The sequence below is a fragment of the Brachycentrus maculatus genome, unplaced genomic scaffold (genome assembly GCF_059751285.1).
Source record: "Brachycentrus maculatus isolate JH-2025_06_01 unplaced genomic scaffold, ASM5975128v1 h1tg000097l, whole genome shotgun sequence".
Lineage (NCBI taxonomy): Eukaryota > Metazoa > Arthropoda > Insecta > Trichoptera > Brachycentridae > Brachycentrus > Brachycentrus maculatus.
The window spans coordinates 932,820-959,504 of record NW_028280851.1 but is presented as its reverse complement, the minus strand read 5'-3'; positions in this window follow the sequence as shown (position 1 = coordinate 959,504).

The window sequence follows — 26,685 nt, the reverse complement described above, 5'->3', positions numbered from 1 at the left end:
TTTGCATTTGAAGAAAATGTATTGTTCAATAATTTTTTTCAATATACTAAATATTTTTCAAATGGAGAAAAAACCTTCAGGTTTTACCTAAAAAGATCTGTTGCACAGTAAAAAGTTCAATAAGTTGCTTGATATTTATTTTTAAAACATTGTATTATATTTTTAAACCTTAAAAATGTTCTCCTGAAAAATCAGGTTTTTTTATTTATGACGTTCTTGAAAGGAGTGAGCGATATGTGAATAGACAAAATTTAAAGAACACGCTACAAAAGGTTATAAATATTTCGATTTCTTCGACTTCAATGCGGTTCTTGGCGCAACATTTTGGAGAGTATTGATATAATTTAGTGAGGTGTGTCGTTACATAAATACCTAATTTCATTACTAACTCCGCGGGAAACCAAAATATCAAATCAACTCAAAGGCACTTAAGTTTAATCGGTGAAACCAAAGCATGCCTAAGTTTATTATATTAGTTCTAATGAGAATTCTACTACAGTATTATGAAAAATGAACGTGAACTATCAAATGATGATAATAGCTCTGGATTTTAAAACTATCTTGATGATTTTTGCCCTCGATCTGAGCTATTAAAATATGATTCTAGCTCTAGACCTGTACTATCGAAAAATGATTCTAGCTCTAGATTAGAACTATCAAATGATTACTCTTGCCCTGTTCTGAACTATTAAAACATGATTCTAGATCTAGACCTGAACTATCAAATGATGATTATAGCTCTAGATTCGAACTATCAAATGATTATTCTTGCCCCAGATCTGAACTATTTAATGTGTTTCCAGCTCTAGATCGGAACTTTCAAAGGTGATTCTATCTCAAGATCAAACTATTAAAATATAATTGTAGTTGTTTCTCAAAAAATGAGGATTATATTTCATAAAAACAATATCTCATCTTTAGGTCCACGGTTTGAAATTATAAAAATGTTTTTATGCTATGAAGGTACCTACCTATTTTCGCTATTAAAAAATTATTCAAGCTCTAGATCGAACTATCAAATGATGATTCTAGCTCTAGATTCGAACTATCAATGATTCTAGCCCTAGATCTCTAAAGGCGTTTCTTAATAAAAATATGCATTATATTTAGTTTAACAGTATCTTTAGGTCCAGGGTTTTAAATTATAATATTTTTTACTGTGGATAATGATATGTTGATACCCATCAGGCGCGTTCCACCCATACATTTGACTTGCGGAGTTCACTCTGTGTATTTTTGCTATAGAAAGATGATTGTAGCTCTAGATCCGAACTAGTAAATAATGATTCTAGCTCTAGATCCGAACTATGTTAAGTTAACTGAGTTTATCATTTTAAATACGACTAGTCTCGAGAGCTGCATCAGCAGCAGGCAAAAATACAAACTGTAGCATTCAACGTACATAAAATATTAAGTGTATATTTACCTTTTGATTACGGCATTTGTAATTTTTGAAACTAGCCGTGTTTACATTATTAACTAATAAATGTTTTTTAAATACATATCAATATCTAAAATAATTGTATATCTAATAACTAACTAACCAACACGCCGCTTCCCCGCAGGGATAGGCAGAGAGAATGGACCGCCACACCAATCTGTCTTTGTACACAATATTCGCCTCTTCCACATTCATGCATCTCTCCTCATACATACCCGACGATTATTATTTATAATTATTCAACTCCTGACATGACCAATTATCTAATGAACATTGCATTTTGCACTTTTTAATGGTTTTAATAAAATTAAAATACACATGGTCCCTTTTTGTGTTATACCCCTGAACCAATAATCCTTTATTACAAGCGCCATCTCCACGACCGCGTTGTCTACATAATATTAAATATGATATTCATTTAGTTATGGTAACGGGTGATGTAAATTAGTTTTGATAGCTACAAAAGTCAGACTTAGGGTCAATCCACACTGACAGCCTGAAAATTAACTGACTCATTTCGTTTCTTTTATAATGCCCCAAATACCCTGCCTTTATTATTACTAGCATAACTTTAACGATCGGATTATTTTAGGACGATTATCCTTAACTTCAAACGAATAACAAAATAATAAAAATTTGTATTTTTTTTCAAAGATGAAGAAGATTATGGAAGTCTGGGTATTTACAGGGCTGACGACCGTCATAGGCTGGTTTAAGTGATCACTTTACACATGTGTAACATTCACCAATTCTACCCATTATTGACAACCACACTACTCAAATTCTTGGAAGTTCTATATATATGAACCAATTTTGAAACATTGTTCTTGAATCACTAGAACTTCACTAGAGACATCTATTGGTGAGATGGAAAGAACCTTTTTTATTGAGCAGAAACTCTTGTTTAGATGTCAAAAAATAATATGAAAAACTCCTATAATTGGAGATAATCCAGATTTGAGAACAAGTATTTGGACACACTCAAAATGTTTTACATAAAAACATTTCATAAATCACGTTACTTTTGATATGTAGATGGATTTTAAAACAGTATTTTATTACTTTTGACATCTCAACATAGACGATGAAGAATATGGGTTATAGGCTGTCATCGACTGGTTGAGAAATCACCATTCTACTCATGATTGACAAACTTTTATTGTTTTATATTTTCCATTTTGCCCTGTGTTTTCTTGTTTGTTAATTTTTCATCTGTTTTCTGTGTTGTTAACCTTTATCCCATGTCCCAAAATGAGTAATGGAAATTACTCATCAATATTATATGTGTGATTAATGTATGTAATATGTTTAAATAAATCAAATAATAAAACCATACTATCAAAATTAATATATACATTTATTTTTATTTTTTGTTATTTAATATTATATATAATAGTTACATTTCATTAATTTGCTTGACATTTCTACTTTTTTTAAACATATCTTGCTATAGCTTTGCTGTTTTCTCCAAAAAAGAGACTAAGCTCTTGTGCTTGGAGAGGGACTAGAAACAAGAATTCATTAGATCAGCGACATTAATAATTATCTATAAAACTGAAATAGTCTTTCGAGCGTTTGAAATACTTTATTAAGTTGGGTTGAGATGGTTTGGGCATGTGAATAGTAAAATAAATTTATGAGGTGAATGTGGTTGGTAATAGAAACAGAAGAAGACCGAGGAAAACTTGACCCGGTCAAGTATTACATTTTTTTTAAATTTCTTTAATTAGCTTATATTACACTAATATAAACTATGATTTACACTTAATTTACATTATATATATATATATATATATATATATATATATATATATATATATATATATATATATATATATATATATATATATATATATATATATATATATATATATATATATATATATATATATATATATATATATATATACATATATATACATACACATACACACACATATATATATATATATATATATATATATATATATATATATATATATATATATATATATATATATATATATATATATATATATATATATATATATATATATATATATATATATATATATATATATATATATATATATATATATATATATAAATATATATATTTACATCTTCTCACAGTAAACAAAACATTTATTTTAAAATTCTTTCAGACTCTTTTCATTCTTCATACTCATACATTCAGGCATCTCATCATACATTTTCAAAACCTTATACATTAAACAATTTTGTGACTCAGTTTTTTTCAACAATGGCAGTCTTACTTTATCCTTATTTCTAGCAATATGTTCATGAAAATGTTTGTTTATCACTATTTTATCCTTAAAATATTTGGGTAATTTATCGTTTAAAAATTTATAAATAAAGATCAGCATATTTAATTTTAGTCACTTTTTATAGATAGTCAATTGAGTTCTTCCACGTTTTCAATATACTATTAATCTTCTTCTTCCTGGCTCCATCCCAACTTATCGTCTTTGTAGACTATCGGGGTCAGTTCTCCTCGTCCTCAGGTTATAGGTCCTTTTATCATATACAACGTCACCTAGGCCACGCCTTGGAATCATGTTATCTTTCTGAAGCATCCATGATTTTTTTTGGTCTTTCTCTAGATGTCTTTTAAGGGTGGTCTTTCCATGGTTCACAATATGATCAGGTTCTCTACGTCCTATGTGCCCATACCATCTCAATTTCCTTTCCTCTACCTTACTATTGATGTCAGTTAAACCCAGGTTTCCACGAATACGTGAACTCTTCATTTTTTCAATTTACTATTCAAATTGTAATACATTATCAATAATCTTCACACGCAGCTCAAAGTAAAACAAATCACCCTAAACTGACCTTCAGTTAACCCTTGATGAATATTATCTAAATTTTGACCCCAGTCTAGGGTCAGTCAGACTAGACGCCTCATGTTTTTATACTAAAGGCTCTGGTCCGGGGCTAGGTTGAGTCGGGTTCGTATAATGACATAATTAAATAATGTAAATTCAGAAACAATAATATCATGCTGCGAAAAGCAATATTTCATCACCCCGTATAAATAGCGCGGTATAAAAATTTTAACTGAGTTAATGAAATGAAGCATATACAGGCTGTTTTATTTCATAATATTAAAATCTTGTTTTTTATTATTTTTTTATTGAAATGTTGTATTTTCATACATAGTTATTTTACTATTGACTCTCTTCTTGAGAATAATACATATAGCTATGTATTTATATATATATATATATATATATATATATATATATATATATATATATATATATATATATATATATATATATATATATATATATATATATATATATATATATATATATATATATATATATATATATATATATATATATATATATATATATATATATATATATACATATATATATATATATATATATATATTTTTTTTTTTTTTGAAATAATATTACTGTGAATTACAATTGTTTTTAAACAAGTTCTTTATAATTTATATATTAATAAATAAAAATAATAATTATGTGCATTTAAATGTAGAGCGTTAATAAAATTTCCTTAACGTAAGTATAAATTTATTTAACTAACTGACTAACCAACACTAAGAGGTAAGTAGTGAGAATAGAACGCCACACCAATCTGTCGTTGCAAACAATTTCGCCTCTGCCACATTCATCCATCTCCTCATAAATACCCGCAACATGAACATCAACATCAACATTAACGTCAACGTAACGTCAACGTCAACATCAACATTAACATCAACGTCAGCATCAACATAAACATTAACATAGACAAGAACATCGACATCAATATCAACATTAACATCACATCAACATCAACATCAACATCACCATCAACATTAACATCAACATCAGCATCAATGTTGGTCAATATAATCAATACAACAGCATTTCCTTCTCCTTCCTGCAAAATCTATTTTTTTGTACCATACCCTTTTTTTTAATCTCTGAATGTTTTTTTATAGTTATTATAACATAAATGTGGAATTGTTTAATTGGCTTTATTTTTATTAATGTAACTATTTTTGGTAATGTGATGTAATGTTTATTATTGTTAATGTAACTATTGTTTATTATATACTTTTTTTTATATATAAAGCTGTACAATTCCCGAACAAATAAAATAAAATAAAAAATAAATATCAACTCGATGTTACATTTTTTATTCTTCTTTTTCTTGTACTTTTAGAGTACAGTGTCTTGCGCTTGTATTTCAACGTTATCAAAATATTTTTCAAACACCCTGTGATTTCGTTTCTAACACGGGAAATAATCAATTCATGGCGGCGTTGGCGGGGCGGGGGACGGGGAAAGGGGGGGGGGGGGTGAGATGCTGAGAAAAAGTTGTGAGTTGGGGATCAAAGCGGCTGGAACTGGACGACCAAAGTTTGTTAGTAAATTGACAAGCGGCCGTAATGGATGGCCCGCGAGGCGCCACGCACCGAGCCGGCGCGCTGCTCTGCGCACTGCGACCTGCGCACAGGGCCCACCACACTTGCTCGCAAGTGCGTAGGTGCACGAAACTACGGTGGAACCTCTTATAACGAGTGATTCGCTCAACGAACAAAACGGACTGCGAAAAATGCTCCCTTAAATTTGCCCTTAGGGCGTTTGTGCACTACACGCTATTTTACCGTCCGGCATTTCAGTTAGCGTAATAAAACGATGATTGGCTTGGATTGGCTTTTTATGCGGCTTATATTTTGACCAGTTAGTTTTATTAACAAGATTTTGATTGTGTCCAAATACTTATTCACAAATCTGGGTTCCACCACTTTAAGGAGTTATTTTTACGTTATTTTTTTGAGATGAAAAATAATATGAAATACAACTCAAAAATAATTAGAGATTCCAGATTTGTTAACAAGTATTTGGAGACACTCAAAATGCTGTATGTTATTTTCATATTTTTTTGTTTTTATTAATTAGTTATAAATATAACTATTTTAATTTTTATTAAATTTACTATTATTATTTCTATTTGTTCTTATTCCAAACTATTAGATTAAGTGGGCAAGCCTTTAAGGTCCATATGGACCATATGGTACAAACATTATATAACACAAAACCATTTTTTTTTAATACAAATAAATTACATTACCAACAAACATAAACAATAATAGTAAGTCTAAGTCACTCTCCAATCATAAGAGCTAAGCCTCTTTTTTGGAAAGAACTGCGTTATAAATTTTAAGATTGTAAAAGTAGAAATGTCGAGAAAATTAATTAAATTATTAAAAAACTTCTGTAACTATAATAAATAAAAAACGTGAAAATTTAAAAAATTAATATTAAATCAAACACAGATTTTTTTAGTCTACTAAGTTGTATTTTATTGTTTAAAAAAAACACATAAAAATCAATTTCGTGACAATTTTTTCGGCTTGTTATGGCATTTCCAAACGATGGTCACATTTGTTTGACCATTACAAGGCGAAAGAATTGTCACAAAATATATTTCTATGCGTTTTTTTAAACAATGAAATACAACTTAGCAGACTCAAAAAATTAGTGTTTAACTTATCATTTAATACATAAATCAAAATGGAGTTCTACAAATGAAACGCCAAATCCATAAAAATTATTTTAAAAAAATCAAAAATGGTTAACTATTTTTTTTGTTTGCACTGTCGGGATTCGAATCCATGATCTCGCTATGCGCACATGACCACATCCACACATAACCACACAACCCAGACGAGCCCGCTGAAAGCTTCAGTTATACATATTACATTATCGGGTCCGGCCTGCAAGGCCTCGAGACAGTTGGAAATAAATTTATCGCATTCGGCCGGAAAAATAAATAAAAATATGTTAGCAGAACACATAACTAACTTAAATTATGTTTGTTTTAACTATTAAAATAAATTGCATTATTTAAACATATAAATATGTAAGGTCCTAATTGAATGGCTCGAACCTTTTGGCCGGTAATTTATGGCCACCGTATATCATAGCTGTAAGGGCCCGTATGGTATAAATTTTATTATAATGTAACCATCGGATCTTTGAACAATATTTTGTATCGCGAGCGCGAAATATTACCGATTCGACATTTAAATTTATATATATATATATATATATATATATATATATATATATATATATATATATATATATATATATATATATATATATATATATATATATATATATATATATATATATATATATATATATATATATATATATATATATATATATATGTATATATATATATATATATAGAAATACAGTAAACCAACTTATAACTTTGAAATAGGTAGGTACCGCGTTAGTGAAGGGAACATTATCGGAGGGGGTAAATGTTTTTAAATTATATTTTAATTCAATAATGACTCACTTCAGTTATTTTCTCTGGTGAAAATGTTGGAATACAATTTAAAACATTAACCCTTACAACGTTTCCTCCGATAACGCTGACTATCTCAACGTTATAGAGGAGGGGTTTGCTATAAATATATTAAGAAAGGTGTGTTGAGATGGTTTGGAAATATGGAACGAATGAGTAAGCAAAGAACGATAAAACAAATCTATGGGGCGAATGAAGTTGGAAAAAGGAGCAGAGGAAGGCCAAGAAAACTTGGCTTGATCAGGTATGTCAAATACTTACTACTAGAGTGACAGGTCAAGGGTCGAAATAATACTAGAGTGACAGGTCAAGGGTCGAAATAATCGACGGGTGTGTATGAGGAGATGCATGAATGTAGAAGAGGCGAATAGTGGTGTGGCGTTGTATTATCAAGGCGGCGTGTTGGTTAGTTATTTATAAATAGTTTAAAATCAGAGAAAAAACATGCGGTTGGATATTGATAGTATAAAATAAAATAAATAATAGTACGGATATTGTCAATCTGTGTATGTAACTAAAACGGCATAAATTACTAGTATAGTCACCATATTATACTCGTATCCATCCAATCATGGAACGTTTCCGACACTGTACCAAGAAACCAATTAATAATCCACACTAAACAGGATACAACGTTTTGCCTTAACGCAGGAAGTCATCAACGCTTGTATCTGTTACAATTTGAATCAAACAAATTCAATATTAACTTAAGTTAATTTATAACTTAAATACCACTTATTCTAAAAATCAATTATGACGCGTGTTTCGATGCATACGGTGTTTGATAATGATGCTAATTGCATCAAAACACGTGCCACAATACGGCTGTCCAAACTTAAAACACATTAAGGGACTTTTTTGAAAAACGTTTTTTTTGCATTTTCGCAAAAAAATGCAAAAAACGTAATTAAAAAAGATGTCCCTTACTGTGTTGTAAATTTGGACAGCCGAATAGGTTTTAAGAAATATTAGTATTTATCTAGTAAAAATTTAATTTTTAAATATATTAGAAAGGTATTAATTACTTTATAGTACATAGTGACTACCGAATCAATGAAAGATATCATTATTATTATCATATTGTAAAATAAATACATAAATAAAAACCTTATTGATATGGCCGCCATTTTGAATTGTGACATTTTTAAACTTTAGGCGTAAAATGGTAATGAATACGATAACGAATGAATGAATAACTAAATATAATAAACAAACTTGTAGGGAATTTTATTTTCTACTTCAAAAATTATGAAAATATTTATTATATAGTTATTTTTTGACTTTAAACAAATCAAATTATATCAACAAGTATAAATGATTAATCACAAGATAATACAATAACCATCATCTTCGTAATGCCAGCGGCAAAATATGTATCCAAAAATTGTATATTTTTCTTCATCTATGTTGAGATATAAAAAAATACTAAAAAAACTAACTCCTAATTGGATATAATCTAGATTTGTGAACAAGTATTTGGACACACTCAAAATGTTGTAAATAAATTAACTGGTCAAATTATAAGCTAAAATTAAAAAATTAAAAGCATATTTTCTAGCGTTTCTCACGTATGTGATTATAATCCAGGATTCGGACCTTACATACAAATCAAAGAGTTTCTGCTCAACAAAAAGCTTTTTTTATCTCACCATAGTTGTCTCTAGTGAATTCAAGCAATATATTTAATATTGAACAATATATATATAATATCTACTCATTTCACTCTCATAAATTAAAATTATTACACCTTGTTCCATATAAAGGCCAAATTATGAATTATCTTGAAAATTTGGAAATACAAAAAAACCTGAATTCTAATAATAATTTATTAAATAATATATTGTTTCAAAATTCTTCGCCATTGCTTTCCATTTTTCCTTTGTTTTCAAACTCCGTTCCTTGACTTACCCCTTCCCCTTACTTTCCCCTCTCCTTATTTATAGAACAATTTTATATTTTATATTTTAGTTATTATACAGACCTGAATGATGGAAGTTTAACTTCTGAAACATGTAGTCTATAATAAAACTCAAGTGGTAAAAAACGAAGTGTTTTCCTTAATCATTGTAATATATATAGAAGTTCTAAGTATTTGAGTAGTGTGGTAGATCCCGATCATAGGTAGAATTGGAGAATGTTACACGTGTGTAAAGTGATCACGTAAATCAGCCTATGACAGAAGTAAACCCCGTAAATGCCCAGACTTCCATATTCTTCTGCATCTATGTTGGGATGTCAAAAAAATAAAATAAAAAATAACTCCTAATTGGAGATAATACAGATTTGTAAACACTAAAGTATTGTAAAAAAAAAGTTAAATATGTTAAGTCGTATAACCAAATTAGGTATTATTCTCTGCGAAAGGAATTTATGAAATGCATTTTTGTCAAGTTGCAAGGTATCTTTAAAATACTGCCATCCTCAAATGACAATAAATGACACCTTTTGCAATTTCAAACATCAAATAGGGTAATAAAAAAATATGAATAGCAATTTGTTACTGTGGCTTGCTTTAACCCGGTGTTTTATACCTTGTACACATTGCTTCTAATAACCATAATACCTCTATAAATAGAATAAATACAAGGCTAAGATTTTAGGTATTCCTCCATTACATATTTACGCATTGATTTAAAAATCAAAATTAATAATAATCAAAATTTATCGGGTACATCGGATGTATTATGTGAATATCGGAAACAAATTCGCGTATAAACAGCGCGTGAAGAGTGTGCGGGAAGCGCGACACTATAATCGCATCTCACTCTTGCATGCTTGCACTGTGCAAGCGTGAGGAGCTCAAAGCTCAATGTTCTCTGGCTAGCGGCAGTAGCTTTTGGGCTTCCGACAAGATTGGACCTATGCTTATTCTGTGAGCGTTGCCAGATGGTTTTTTAATGTTTTCAGGAAATATTATAATCCTTGTTATTATAATTTTTTTACTTCTTTTATAATTACTTAAGGGGATTAACTATGAATGTCCATATTTTTCCGATTTAAAATCGCTCATTTTTTTTATTGTGTAGTGACTAACCAACACCGGGACGCGCGTTTTATTTTAGCACCGGAAAGAAAAGGTTAAGCGGTTACGAATATGTATGACAATATTATATATATATATATATATATATATATATATATATATATATATATATATATATATATATATATATATATATATATATATGTATGTATATATATATATATATATATATATAATATATATATATATATATATATATATATATATATATATATATATATATATATATATATATATATATATATATATATATATATATAAATATATATATATGTATATATATATATATATATATATATATATATATATATATATATATATATATATATATATATATATATATATATATATATATATATATATATATATATATATATATATATATATATATATATATATATATATATATATATATATATATATATATATATATATATATATATATATATATATATATATATATATATATATATATATATATATATATATATTTATATATATATATATATATATATATATATATATATATATATATATATATATATATATATATAAATTTTTTATTTTTTTTTCATTTAAGTAAATGTTTAATTTGAATATTTAAATCAGAGGTTTTCAATGTTTGCTCGTACGGTCACCTGTGCTTAGTATACAGCGGAGTACTGGTACCAACGTAAATGTTTGGAAGTGAAGCGTGGAGTTGGCAAAAAAACTAAGAACAAATAAATAAATGAACTGAGTTTATTTATTTATTTTTATTTCATCATACACAAAATTACAAATTAAAATTATGTGCCTTCACTGAGTTTTTCGTGCCGAGGGCACACATAAGTATTTAAGTTTTCTTAATGAGCTAGGAACGGCCCTTAAGGACTTACTCGCAATAATAGAATTCAGTTAGAGTCCGGCAACGCAGAGAGGCATCTATTTTTTTCTAAATCAAATATATATTAGATTTTGTTTTGTTTTTTAGAATACATATTGTTTTTTTTTAAGTCTTTACTTTCAATAACTCTTTTTTTTTAAACCATATATTTATTTCGAAGAAAAACATATTTTCTCAATACAAAAACGGTATTTTAAGCAAAAAATTCAATTACATCAAATGTTACCTGGGTTTGTATAAAAATTATCTAATTTTGCGCCTTAAACAACTTTTTTTTCAAACCATGTATTTATTTCGAAGAAAAACTTATTTCTTTAATACAAAAACGCTGTTTTAAGCACATTTAATTCATTTGAATCAAATGTTACCTGGGTTTGAAGACAATTAGGTCTCGATTTATCGTATGTTGGGCCTTCAATTTGGCTTTGAGTGTTGCCAATATAAAGAGCCATCCGTTTTGGGTTTTATATCATGTTCCCATGTCCAGAGTTGTTGTTGCGAGTCAGACGCCCCGGCAAGTGTCAATGCAAACACCCGGCCCCGCGGGGGGCGCGGCCCTAGCGAGGGGGCGCAGCCCGAGGGGGCTAATGGGGGAACAAACGGATAAATAACATAACCTGTGATGACAAAATGCAACTGTCACTAATTTTACGATTTTTTATTCGCATCAGCGTTTTTATATTTAATTAGAGAACACGTCCTTATTTTACATTTCGTTCATGCTGGGTTAAGTGATCACTTTATACACGTGTAACATTCACCATTCTACTCATGATTGACAACCACGCTACTAAAATTTTGGAACTTGTATATATGTACCTTTATCCTCACATGTGAGTTCTCGGCACAATCTATGGTTGCGTTGTGATCACTTTGTACACGTGTCAAATTCACCATTCTACCTATGATTGATAATAACACAACTCAAATTTTGGGACCAGAATATATGTTTATCCTTTAATTGTGACGACTTTTTTTCACATGTGAGTTTTTCGCACCATCTATAGTTGAGTTCAGATTGCTTTTTTATTTAGAAGAGACCTTCATGGAATGTATGTAAGATTCTTCCCGAATTATTTTACATACTTTTACCCGGTATTCGCAACTTAATTTTCTCTAAATCCAGGTAACATTTTACGTAATTAAGTTTTTTTCTTAAAACGCCGTTGTTGTATTGAACAAATAAGTTTTTCTCCGAAACAATTATCTGGTTTTGAAAAGAATAGTTATTGAAAAGTTAAAAAATATATATATTAATGAAAAATATTTTTTCTATGATTATGTATATATGTACATCGCTCACTCCTTTCAAGAACGTCATAAATAAAAAAAACTTGATTTTTCAGGAGAACGTTTTTAAAGTTTAAAAATATAATACATTGTAATAAAAATAAACATCAAGCCACTAATTGAACTTTTTACTGTGCAACAGATCTTTTTAGGTAAAACCTGAAGGTTTTTTCTCCATTTGAAAAATATTTAGTGTATTCATAAAAATAATAAAACAATACCTTTTCATCAAAATGCAAAAACAACAGTTTCTGCCCTGTAGCGGGTAAATATAACGTTAAAAATATGCCCCTTTTGCTGGGATATAGTACATTTTCTGGGCATTCCGAAAACACGCACAACTGAAAATTGACGATTTTTTTTATTTATGTCGTTCATGAAAGGAGTGAGCGACATATTCTAAAAAAACAAATAAAAAATCTTCGACATGATATTGCTATCTTGTAGAACACACTACTTAAATGATTTTTCATTAATGTCACAATGTTATGACAAATATCAATGAAAATATTAACATGTATATATTTACATTTTTTAAATAAAATAAAGAGAAATATAGAAAATCTTTTTGACAATCCTTTTGCTGGATATACATTAATTTTGCTCTAACGAGCTTGATATTTAATCCATGGAGCAGTGTTCTATGAAGGCGCAACATTTACCAGATCGGCTATATTTAATTATAAGTAAACACATACGCATATATCTTTTAATTCTCACGCTAATGTTAAAATGGATGAGAAAGATCGGGATATTGTATTAATTTATGTAAATCGTTATTAACGCAAGTATAATGCTCTAGCGTGATCAAATTATAGCACCTACGCTGTGTAAATAATGCCGATATCCATGCATGGGACGGAAAACGTCTGGAGTGGAGGCATGACGTCTCTACGCCACTAGGCTGGTAAAGAAGTTCTGACGAAATTTGAAAGACGAAATGACCATTGTAAAGGTGCATATACCCGGCGAGAATGTGGCAGGGTATTTCATACACAGATGCTATTCAAAACATCAATATATATTTTTTTAAATATCTATTGTAGCTTTGTTGAGAGGAGTGGAGGGGATGGTTGTGTAATCGCAGAAGGAGTGCAATACAAACTTGCAGTAGAAATTCCCCAAATTCATCCATATATATAATTTAAAATATCCTTATCCGCACCCGATGGTGCATAGGGCACTGCATCATATAAACGCAGTGTTATCTTGGTCGTTTACACATGGAGAAAGGGGGACTAGTCCAGGGTAATATTGAATAAATATTAGAGTGAAAAAATTACTTTATTTGACCCCGGAACCTCTAGTGCGGTAGTCGAGTATGCTGACCATTAGACTGCAGAGGCGGACTTATGTGTAATTATTATTATTATAATACACTACGTTAATTCATTAAATTATAATTAATTTTGTCGGAAAAAATATATAAAATATTAGTTTTCAATCCCTACTTTGTTGTGTATTTAACATTTTAGAATTTTATTTAGCCTCTCACCACTCTAATGATGTCGGTGCCGATGAAACCCGGTCACTGATCAAAGAAAATAAATGTGGATAAAACTATGTTCATGGTTGTTGAAATATTATATTCTTATTATTTTATTCAATGACATTTCTTCAATAGTGAAGCATGGTATAAAATCTGTACCTTTACAGGTTTTAGGAAAAGTTTTCTTAACTGTTTTTAACCTGTATATGTATTTACGTACTTATTATTAATAATTTATTAATAAATAATGACGTCATTGCTCGCTATTTATGAGTAACCATCATTTGCAATAAACGTCACATACATGTATCTATTTTTGTGTTTCTACATGCACGTAAGACACGAAAACCCACATGATATTTTGTCGATAATCTCAGATTCTACAATATTCTTTATTCTTCATTCGTCGCGTGAAGACTACATGCCAGCCGCGCAGTTGTGTATTCCGAATCCGAATTAATTTAGAGGCGAGCCGATATCTCGTGATATGAGACCGTTACTTTTTTCCCGCTTTATTACTTGAATTACATTTTGTGGTAATTAAATGAAACCAAAAACAAATTTATAAATCTCCCCGACCAAAGCACCGCCCGCCGCGGGGGGCTAACCGATTACAAATATTTTATTATTATTCTGGACCGATTAGATTTTTTGTGACCGAACGAACGAGTCGAGTATCATTTCTGTGCTGGTATCCCGGGATAAATACTTATTCTTCTTCCTTTATTTTACCTAGTTCTAACCAATGATAAGTTTTACTTTGTCGTATCCAACCTTTCGGCTTCTCTTGGTCACACATATGATACAATTAAATTCAATTTGTTTATTCAATAATTAATATATACATAACGAACTTACATTCAAGGCGTACATATTATTAATATAAATTACTACTACTACTACAACCATCACGCCGTTTCTCCGCAGGGGTAGGCAGTCAGGATGGAACGCTGCACTCTTCTGTCCTGACACTCCTCGCCTCCTTCTCGTCCATACATCTAGTCATACATTCCCTCCGATTACGCAGACTTTTGACACCACCAGATTTTAGGTTCTGATTGATCTGATCGTGCCAGTCTTTTTCGGCCGTCCTCGTTCTGTTTTCCCGCTTACATTCGCCACATATATTTTCTTAGTCATTCTTTCACTATCCATTCGCTCCACATGTCCATACCACCTTAGGTATAATTACTAACCCGTAATAATAAATTACAAAGTAGGTATTAGAACCCAACAGCCCCTCATACTAGAAGTCCTGAAGAGGAGAAGGTGGACATGGTTGGGACATGTGCTTGGAATGCCACCTGAGAGCATTAACCCTTCATGTCTCTCCTTCCAACCCCGAGGATTCCGGCGCCCCGGAAGGCTGTTGACGACCATTCACCGACTATACTCAGCAGAACTTCGAGATGCCAGACTGACCTGGGAGGAAGCCAAGAAAATAGCGCGTGACAGAGTAACTTGGAGACGTCTCGTGTTGGCCATATGCTCCACCTAGGGAGCGAACATGGAAAAAGAAGAAGACTTAGTACAAGAATTCCGCTTCGAAATCCCCCCTCAGAGACATTGAACAGATCAACATCCGGCGTGATATTGTTTGGCATAGCGGTAGCTCTTCCTACAGGCATAACCATCGGCAGGTTGGGTACTGTATACAGGAATGTGAAACAATCTTTGCCGACGCTGTCTTAGGTAATAACATTAACTACAAAATGATAACTTATAAAATAACGTATTAAATTTAATAACATACATAAAAATTTAAATTTTCTTAATCAAAACTCTAGTCTGGCCCATATTGTTGTATAGAAGCGAAACGTGGACAATCGGGCAGGCAGAACGAGGGAGGCTGGAGGTGTTTGAGATGTGGTGCTACAGGCGCTTGTCAATGATTCATTGGTCGGAACATGTAGGGAACAACCAGGTTTTAAGCAGGTCTGGGTAGTCTAGATGCTTACTAAATAAAGTAAGACAACAGCGAGCCACATGGATAAGCCATAATATAAGACACCCAGGCCTTCTTCTTACGACTGCAGAGGGCATATGCGAAGGTACAAACTACAGAGGACGACCCCACTTAAACTACATGGACCAAATTATATCCAACATGCTTTGTAGCGGGTACGCCAAATTATAGAGACGCGCAGAGGATAGATACGGGTAAAGACTTGCCATTATAGAAGCAAATCAATCATCACACAGTTAGTTACATTTGTATATTAAGCATATTAAGATAGTTTACATGTATTCATTAATATATATAAAATATACTTAATTATGTAGTTATTTACGGCTATAAAACTCGAAGGAATAAATAAATTATTTCTTCTCAGTATAACAAAGCTGAATTCAGTAGTTGATATATGTGTATATAATTCAAAACATATACGTACATATTTATCAATTCAATGCTATGTTAATATTAAAACCCACGCAATACCACATGAGAGTAGACACTTGACTGCGAATAGTAGGATAAATTAACAACGAGTAGTCTCTAACTCTTGTAATATATAGAATTTAAAAAATCAAAATAAAAACTAAAGGCTGAAAGTATGCGATGTGTTAAAAATATTTTTATGTATCGCTTCCCAATATTTTCTAAACTTAACAACAAAAATAAAATAATTGTGTAAATCGTTAAACTATTTTATAGATTTTCTAAAAACACCTGTTTTGAAAAAAAAACATAATTAATTTATAATGACATTTTTCTATTCATAAAGAATAGAAAAATCCTCAGATACAGGATTATTCACCCTACAGATGATATATCAATATATTGATAAATCATCCACTTCAGTATTATATTGTTACGACTAGTTTCGGAAACTACAAATCCTACCAGGAAGTGATAAAAAACAAGTATTTTATTTATTATTTTATACCACTTACCACAAAGTGAATACCGACATAATAAATAACATATGTGTAAATATTTATATAAATATATATATATATATATATATATATATATATATATATATATATATATATATATATATATATATATATATATATATATATATATATATATATATATATATATATATATATATATTTATATATATATATATATATATATATATATATATATATATATATATATATATATATATATATATATATATATATATATATATATATTTATATTTATATTTATATATATATAAATATATATATATATATATATATATATATATATATATATATATATATTTAAATATATATATATATATATAATATATATCGGAAACTACAAATCCTACAGGAAGTGATAAAAAAACAAGTATTTTATTTATTATTTTATACCACTTACCACAAAGTAAATACCGACATAATAAATAACATATGTGTAAATATTTATATAAATATATATATATATATATATATATATATATATATATATATATATATATTATATATATATATATATATATATTTATATAATATATATATATATATATATATATATATATATATATATATATATATATATATATATATATATATATATATATATATATATATATATATATATATATATATATATATATATATATATATATATATATATATATATATATATATATATATATATATATATATATGTATATATATATATATATTTATATATATATATATATATATTTATATATATATAAATATAAATATATATATATATATATATATATATATATATATATATATATATATATATATATATATATATTTAAATATATATATATAAATATATATATATATATATATATATATATATATATATATATATATATATATATATATATATATATATATATATATATATATATATATATACATATATATGAATATATGTGTGTGTGTGTGTGTGTGTGTGTGTGTGTGTGTGTGTGTGTGTGTGTGTGTGTGAATAGTACTGTGGCGGTGAATTGTAGTATTGTTTACATGCTGGAGTAGTAATTGTCCTGACGAAGATACGGGCACGTCTCAAAATCTCTAGACTTAAATCTCGGTGAGTGGTATATACTTACATTACTTAGATAGTGTAAAAATGACTAACCACAAAGTAAATGTAATAAATATTAAAATATTAATATTACAGTGTTTAGTCTTCCCACACGAGTTTTAAAAATAACCATTTGAAAGCGGTGTCATTGTGTTCATTAGTATACAACTATCAATAACCCATTATTTAGGTTAGATTTTTACATAAATATTATAAATCACGGTATATTTCTTAATAAAGTCGTGTAATCGTTAATACGATAAGTAAAATACAGATAATTTGCGTGATAGAATACATTAAGCATTCATCAAAGTCTTCCCGCTTGTAAAATATCACAATTAACGGTAATCTCGATATCCGCCGCCATTAAAGAACAACGAAAATGGCGCAATTAACACAATGCTCCCAGGATTGAGGTCCGCCATCTTACAGTCGAATAAGACTTTTCCGAGTGAAATATGGACCAATAAAATTCTTTACGATTGACTCCATATTAATTGAATTTCCAACTGGCGGCACTTCTCTTACAAATGGGACCTCATTACGATATGGAAAGATCCATCAACCATTTGGAAATGTGGATAGTATTTTATTATTCTTCTTCTTCTGCTTGGTGAAGGTCTTGTGGCCTGTTTTGAAGAGGGATTAGCCTCCTGTGATGTCGATTCTCAGCTGTCAATCCATCTCTTTGGTTGGCCGTGCAGTGCAATGTGGGGGAGTCTGGATGGTTCCAATCTCCTCACATGTGCATACGTATTTTTCATTATCTTCCCCACCTACCTACCTACCTTAGTTCTCGCATATTTCTCTTATCCTGGTGTTCCTTATTCTATCTCGGTAGACTCTTGCCAGATATGCTCCCTAGAGCCTTCATTTCTGACACTCTTAGCGCGTTTTTTGTTATTGCGGTGTCCGCTTTGCATTCGATTCTAAATGTCATGATGGGTCGCATACAAGTTTTATGTGTGTTATTCATTTTTACATATTAACATCTCAACATATATAGATGAAGAAAAAAATTAAAGCACCATCTGTTGAACGTAACAGCAACTCACGAAATAAGGTTGCTCATGGCGGATAGGGTGCTTCTTGACAGCTGCTATCACATAGCATTTTCTATATTTTCGATGGCATTGTTCCATAGATTTTTAATATAATATTTTTATTGCTTCATAAGCATTGAAATAAAACGTATTAGAAATGCTTGCTTTCAATTTTATTATTTTTCCGTTTAACCAGACAGAGCCACAGCGTCACGTGGTATGATACCGTTTTTTTAATAATAAAATTAGGACACACTTAAAATATAAACTGTTTTCACCACGTTTTTTTTCGTCATTTTTACATGTTCAGTCAATTTCACCATTCATTTTTAATATTTTATTTGAGAGATCATATTGATCCATTATCGAGTGATGGTCCCGCCCGAATAAGGAATCTACCTCACTAATGAAGACGTCAATGCCTTAAGCTGATTGGTTGATTCCGACTCTGAAGCATACAACTCCACATCTCGAGTCTTACAAATCAATTATAACAAATTACTCTCAACCCCAACTCTACTGCTGATTAAACTTAAACCATGGCATGTTTTATTGTTTTTATGGTGTACCAACTATCAAAGTGCACTTCACAACATCGTGCGTGGCCCCACAACATATCCAAGTCATATGTTGTGAGGTCTATATCAAAATCTATCAGGATAATCCAGCTCATATTTCATGATTTCGCTCACTCCTTTCAACAAAGTCATAAATCAAAAAAACTTTATTTTTCAGGAGATCGTTTTGAAAGTTTAAAAATATAATAAAATATTTAAAAATAAATACTAAGCCATTTATTGCACTTTTTACTGTACAACAGATCTTTATAGGTAAAACCTGAAGGTTTTTTCTCCATTTGAAAAATATTTAGTATGTTAAAAAAAATAAACAATGCCTTTTCTTCGAAATGCAAAAACAACACTTTCTGCCCTGTAGCGGGTAAATGTTAAGTTAAAAGTATGCCGCTTGTGCTGGGATATGCTGTGTACATTTTCTGGGCATTCTGAAAACACGCACAACTGAAAATTGACGATTTTTTTAAATATGACGTTGTTGAAAGGAGTGAGCGATTTGTGTATACCAGTCCGAGACGTATTTTGTAACAAAAATTTGCATTCATTGATCATTTTGTGGGTTTACTGGCAAAAAACTAGAAAACATACAATTTTGACTTGTCGACTATCATTTGAGAGTATTAGTCCCTATCTTGGGCAGTTCTAAACAGCGACTCTACTGTTCTGATCTCCGTCAATCTCGTATACTCCGAAGCTAGGAGATCCGCCTTCTGCATACACTTCGTCGTCTTCCTTCTATTCAAATTCTTACTTACTGTCATTGTAAATACGTTAAACATGACGAAACGGGTCACGTTTAGTGGGATTTTTAGCACATGGGATACAGAGTTACGGTAAGTTACTAGATAAACGATGATTATAACTTGATGAGGGTGGGATACAGGGGGTTTGAATACACGTATTTTTTGTACTGACTATTCGTTATATGGTGAAATTTTAATAGAATTATGAAATGAGTGAACCCTTTAAACCTTAATGACTATTGTTTTAAGGGATAACTTGCAAAGCCTCTTCTTTTAGAGGCTTGTCTGCAGGTAGGATAGTAAGGATAGGAAAGGTAAATGTGAAAAACTACCAGACCAATTGAAAATAAATCTTACTTGAATTTATTTTGCATGCGAGCGTCTATCCAATTACGCCACGGCGCCTATCTACATACTACAATTAAACGGTATTTTCACAATTAAAAAAAATATCCACCTGATGTTTAAAAAATTTATCAATACGATAAGGCTCAGTTACGTACTGTTCAAGAATAAAATTAAAATTATGTATCTTACATTTGTTGTGAAGAAAAAATGTTTTCGTAATTTGTTTTTAACCGAAAAAAGTCCCTTGAAGGAAGAACATATAATTGACGACAATTACTAAAACGTAAACACTTATCTTACGTTTCGATCCAATCAACGTATCCCATCCTCCGTCAACCCTAACCCTCAGCTCTCGCACTGGGGTATGATTACACCACAAATAAATTATTGTAATTTCATTTGTCCCTAATGGGGTCCCTTTAGCGGCGGTCCGCGTACTCATCTGGATCCTGCAGACCCCAAATTAACCTTGAGGTAGGGAAATGACACGAATTTACTTCCATAATATACGCACTCGAAACAAAACTTGGTAGGTAGGTACTAGTATAGTAAATAGTACCTACCTGCGATCGTTTGACTCTTGTCCTTTATAGAATTTAAAAAAAACTACAAGCATAAAGATTGCGGTGCATTCAAAATAATTTAACGTATTGTTTCCAAATATTTTTTTATTTAACAAAGAATTTAAAAGTAGGTATCTACTGTACTAGTAGGTAATAGTTCAGTACATACCAGCGATCGAATTAAAAAACCGAATGAAATTACTCAATTAAAATATGTCATTACTTGACACGGTTTTTTTATTCGAGAATCAACATGCCAATATATTATATGTGTAAGAGCCAAAAGCACTCGCAAACGAGTGAAAGCTTAGAAAAAAATAGTACCACATGTTCTGAATTTTCTTTTATTATAATCATGTTAGTATTTCCAATTTTACTTAGTAAATATCACTTTGTCTGAAAATCTATTTGAAACATAAAAAATACATGGAACAATTAAAAATAATACGAGCTTATTCCAAGCTCTTAAAGAGATTTTAGGAGATTATACCGCAACAAAGCTCCGCTTTTAATAATAAAAAAAGTGTTATGTTTCGCTGATAAGTATTGATTTGAAAAAAAAAACGAAATCGTCATCTGAATCAATGTAATAAGTTAAATAATTGCCTTATAATTATTCCAATCATATTTTTTGCACTGCCCATACTTACTCATTGGAAAACAAAATAAACTAATCGCGCTCTAAATCGATGTATGCAACTGAGTAGGTACCTACTCACTAAGTATTAATTTAAATTAATAATAACGTATCCTTGATTCACAATACGACAATACCTAACGCCTCCTTACCAATGGATCTTTGTCAGACGGGAGGAATATGTAATTTAACATATTCAACCTATAAAGAATTGTATTATACTCGTTTTGTATTTATAACAGCCGATATAATTAATATTTTCATTCATCATTTTCTTTTAGAAAATTCGCCTACGAAAAAACGTTATTTTCGTCAGTTGGCAATGAATGACGTCACAGAAACGATGGAGTTATTTTAATGTTGGTGTCATTGCTAAATTACTGGCGGCTCTATTTGTTGATGTCTATGGTCCACCCTCCCACTCCCCCCTCCTATCTTATTTGTATAACACAAATCGCTCACTCCTTTCAAGAGCGTCATAAATCAAAAATCGTTAATTTTCAGTTGTCCGTATTTTCGGAATGCCCAGAAAATGTACTATATCACAGAAAAAGCGGCATATTTTTATTAATATTTACCCGCTAAAGGGCAGAAAGTGTTGTTTTTGCATTTTGAAGAAAAGGTGTTGTTGAATTACTTTTTTAAATATACAGTGGTACCTCGACATACGAGTTTAATTCGTTCCGCAACCTTACTCGTATCTTGAATTACTCATATCTCAAAGCAAATTTCCCCATACAAAACAATTGAACTACCATTAATCCGTTCCAACCTCCAAAATGTCACCCCCAGTTATTTTTGTTACGTGGTTTTGAATAATAAAAACGTATTTATAAATATCAAATATTTATTGCACAAAAACAAAAAAGAGAATGTAAAGAAATAAATTAGATATCCTCACTGGTCTTTGCCTTTTTCGCTACATTTTTCTCGCTTTCACCTGTAGGCCGTTTAGAAAAAAACATGTCCAAGGAGGTTTGTTTCTTCCTCCCTCTCAGAATGTTCCGGAAATGAGTTAGGCAAGTGTCATTAAAAAGGTCAGATGCACGACCTGTTGCAACTTTTTCTGGGTGTTTTTTTTCCACGAACTGTGAAACTCTCTCCCACATTCCTAAGATCTCCTTTATCTTACTTGTAGAAATAACCTCCTCCTCTGACTCTTCAAAACCAATTTCTTGCATAACCTCAGTATGCTGCTGTGACTGTAACTCTTGTATCTCCTCAGTCGTCAGTTCCTGGGTGTGCTCCTCGATGAGCTCGTTCACGTCTCTCTCTTCCACCTCTAGACCCATGGATTTCCCCAGAGATACAATCTCCTTCTCTCCTGAAACACCGGGTTCCAATTCTTCATAGATCCTTTCAGTGTGTTACTACCGAACCGAACTCGTATCTCGAATTTCGCTCGTAACTAAAAGCAAAAAATCACTTGCTCGTCGGCTCGTATCTCGAAAAACTCGTATGTTGGGGCACTCGTATGTCGAGGTACCACTGTACTTAATATTTTTCAAATGGAGAAAAAACCTTCAGGTTTTACCTAAAAAGATCTGATGCACAGTAAAAAGTTTAACAAGTGGCTTGACATTTATTTTTAATACATTGTATTATATTTTTAAACTTTAAAAACGTTCTGAAAAATTCTTGAAAGGAGTGAGCGAAATGGTAGTTTAGTATCCACACTACTACTATTACAGCTCTATAAACCATATACAATAAACCATATGACGTCATAAAACGTTCGATGACGAAAATTTTATTCACGTTTTTTGTTTTATTCAAATATCTAAAGTTTAAACCTTGATATCTCTCTTAGTTCTCTACATATTGCAATAAGAATGTCACCGATAGTCTTGTCATTTTTCATATTGATTTATTAGCCAACAATCACCCATCGTAATATTTATCCATTGTCCATGTCCCCACTGAAAAAAACCCCTACCTCCTTTTTCTTCAATATCACAAGGCCACAATAAAAAAATTAGCCTTTTTATAATTTAAGTTTTATATACAGTATTTAATAATGATTTCGTAGGCATCAAAACACGTGTCACAATAGATAACAGATATATTCATTCATGCCTTCGCCGGAATCAAATCAAAGCCTTGTATAAGATAACCAAACATCCAAACCACTATACTACGGAGAATAAAGATACCACCAGAAACCGTGATCATTGAAAAATATGACCAGTAATCATAGTAGTAATCAATGCCTTGACACACTATTGTCTAATATTAGACGATTAAGATAACGCGGTGTATATCCAGTTTCTTCGCACCGAAAGACTCGGAATGAATTGCAGTGAAAAAAAATATTTAGTGGAACGTTCAAAAAGTTTCAAGAAATTAATTTTACAAAAAAGACGATTGAATGTTTTTTTATTCTTTTGTTGTGTGATTTTATCAGCATTTAGGTCGCACTGTAGTGTGCCTAATTACCATTTAGACGGAAATTATTTTGGGTTTGTTTTTGCAATTATTATAGCAGGTAAAGACAATAGCGGGTTGTATAGTGCGTCCATTCATGAATTTGCGATATTATAATATACATTCATAGCAAATACTATATAAATTCATAATTAAAATGTAACTTTGTTCTAAAATCACTATGAATATTTTATTGTAACTTAATTATAATGTTGTCCGCCTCCGTAGGTCAGCACGCTCGGCTACCGTTCTGGAGGTCCCGGGTTCGATTCCCAAGGGGGGTAAAATAAATATAGGTGATTTTTTCACTGTAATATTTATTCAATATTATTACCCTGGACTGGTACCTGAAGCGGAGGGCTGATCACCTTTCCTTCATGTGTAAACGATCAAGATAACACTGCGTTTATATGACGCAGTGCCCTATGCATCATTGGGGTGCGGATAAGGGTTTTATTATTATTTAATTATAATGTGAGTAAGAAATACCGACATCCGGAGCATGTGTAACACGGAGGATATCGTGAGGTGGGGACGACAACGAAGGCGATACTGGAATGATCATGTAAACAGAATGTCAGATGACAGACTCCCACGTATCGCCCTTCAAGGGATCCCTGAAGGACGCAGACCCCCATGTACACCTCCAAAAAGGTGGAAAGACAGCTGGGAGTCAACATCCCAAGAGCTACAAGCGGAGGCACAAACAGATCCTTAGGATCTAGAAAAAGAAGAAGAAGAAATTTAATGTATAATAATAATAATAAAATATTTATAGTGATTTTAAAACAATGTAACATTTTAACTGTAAAATGGAAAATCACAAAGTTAGTGCTTCAAATATAAATTTTAAATAAATTTTAATAATTTTTTTTTAAAGTTTAGTCTAGTTTATCCCCCTATATTCTTCTTCTTCTCGCTCGACTTGTTGAATGCTGCAAGTTTTGGTCTCCCAGAAGAAGAGAGAGAGGTCTTGGGATAAGTTGAATGCGGATAAGGGAACTCACAAAAATTTTCTTGAACGCGATTATCCCCTATCCCGTTTTTCTACGTCTGTTCCTGTTACAACCAGCTTCTTCAATAAATATAGTTTATAAATTATTTACGAACATTTGTGTTGCCTACTTTCAAAATCCGCCAGATCCAATTTTATAAGATTTTAAAATAAATACGGAATGCCAATTGTGGGTTTTATTGTTTTAAATATTTATATGCTTGAAAACCCTGCTAAAAAATACTTAAAAACAGCGTTATATTTCGAATTTCGCCATATTAATGAAACTTTCCCTTCTGGCCCATATCGGCCATTTAGAGAGCGGAGATAGGTCAAAAATTAAGATGACGTCATTATCGGTTTGTATCTCGTGTTTTTTTTTAATAGTGAAAAAAAAAATCCAAAAAGAATGGGAAAACTCTCTATTTTATAATATTTTATCTAAAGATGGACAAATCTTTGAAACATAAATGTTACCCGGAAAATTTCGCATTTTTTGTAAAGTCGACATACATATGGATCTGGCGCATTTTGAAAGTAGGCGACACATTTCTAAGATGACTGGACCTACCTACATTAATTTGTTAGTATAATAATGAATATTATAAAATTTGTAACTACAAATTAAAATATGCACTTTAAAAGACTCCATTAGTTAATTAAAACTTGAATCAACATCAGAAAAAATGGAAATGTGGACATTTACAGGGTTTTTATTCTCTCGTTGGCTGGCTTAAGCGGTCACTTTATGAGCACCGATCACGTTCACCATTGTGCCCATTATTAAACATTCGTATTGCCTAAATTGTCGGATGTTGTAAATATGTTATATTTTAACAACCGATTTCGTAC